The sequence below is a fragment of the Triticum aestivum genome, unplaced genomic scaffold, assembly GCF_018294505.1.
Source record: "Triticum aestivum cultivar Chinese Spring unplaced genomic scaffold, IWGSC CS RefSeq v2.1 scaffold103689, whole genome shotgun sequence".
NCBI classification, from domain to species: domain Eukaryota; kingdom Viridiplantae; phylum Streptophyta; class Magnoliopsida; order Poales; family Poaceae; genus Triticum; species Triticum aestivum.
Genome location: NW_025273846.1, coordinates 1 through 1,335, shown reverse-complemented (window position 1 = coordinate 1,335; position 1,335 = coordinate 1). Strand labels below are relative to the sequence as shown.

The 1,335-nt window shown below is 46.3% G+C and overlaps 2 non-coding genes across 2 annotated transcripts; both read left to right on the top strand.

Moving 5' to 3' along the window:
• Positions 1-417: 417 nt before the first annotated feature.
• On the top strand, positions 418-536 carry LOC123178271 (5S ribosomal RNA). The gene has a single exon (XR_006489443.1). It is a non-coding gene; the product is annotated as a 5S ribosomal RNA (ribosomal RNA).
• A 369-nt stretch (positions 537-905) lies between these two features.
• Positions 906-1,024, top strand: LOC123178269 (5S ribosomal RNA). The gene has a single exon (XR_006489442.1). It is a non-coding gene; the product is annotated as a 5S ribosomal RNA (ribosomal RNA).
• The last annotated feature ends 311 nt before the right edge of the window (positions 1,025-1,335 follow it).

The window sequence follows — 1,335 nt, the reverse complement described above, 5'->3', positions numbered from 1 at the left end:
TAGTACTAGGATGGGTTACCTCCTGGGAAGTCCTCTGTTGCATTCCCTTTATAATTATTTTTTGCGCCTCATGACAAACATATCACATGTGCGCGATATATATTAACCCCGTTATATTTTTTTTGACATTTGCGATATGTTTTAGCTCGTTGCTCATTGGTCACGCGTCTAGAGGCGGCTTTGTGGCGCGAGGAGCTCGTTCTGAAAGGGGTAAAAAAATACGTGTTGCTGCGGTATAGAGGGAGGGGTGGAAACCGTGGTAAACTCGTCTCCGTGTTTGAGGGGGGGGAGTAAGTAGTATATATAGGGCATTATCCATTATTAGGCAACGGTTGTAATGGTAGTAAGAATGACAATCATCTTTGCAGTGGACCTGGGAGTGGCAAGCATAAGGGACGAAGGCGGGGGTAACATGTTGGATGCGATCATACCAGCACTAAAGCACCGGATCCCATCAGAACTCTGAAGTTAAGCGTGCTTGGGCGAGAGTAGTACTAGGATGGGTGACCTCTTGGGAAGTCCTCGTGTTGCATTCCCTTTTTAATTATTTTTTGCGCCTCATGACAAACATATCACATGTGCGCGATATATATTAACCCCGTTATATTATATTTGACATTTGCGATATGTTTTAGCTCGCTGCTCATAGGTCACGCGTCTAGAGGCGGCTTTGTGGCACGAGGAGCGCGTTCTGAAAGGGGAAAAAAATACTTGTTGCTGCGGTATAGAGGGAGGGGTGGAAACCGTGGTAAACTCGTCTCCGTGTTTGAGGGGGGGAGTAAGTAGTATATATAGGGCATTATCCATTATTAGGCAACGGTTGCAATGGTAGTAAGAATGACAATCATCTTTGCAGTGGACCTGGGAGTGGCAAGCATAAGGGACGAAGGCGGGGGTAACATGTTGGATGCGATCATACCAGCACTAAAGCACCGGATCCCATCAGAACTCTGAAGTTAAGCGTGCTTGGGCGAGAGTAGTACTAGGATGGGTGACCTCCTGGGAAGTCCTCGTGTTGCATTCCCTTTTTAATTATTTTTTGCGCCTCATGACAAACATATCACATGTGCGCGATATATATCAACCCCGTTATATTATTTTTGACATTTGCGATATGTTTTAGCTCGCTGCTCATTGGTCACGCGTCTAGAGGCGGCTTTGTGGCGCGAGGACCGCGTTCTGAAAGGGGTAAAAAAATACGTGTTGCTGCGGTATGGAGGGAGGGGTGGAAACCGTGGTAAACTCGTCCCCGTGTTTGAGGGGGGGGAGTAAGTAGTATATATAGGGCATTATCCATTATTAGGCAACGGTTGTAATCGTAGTAAGAATGACAAT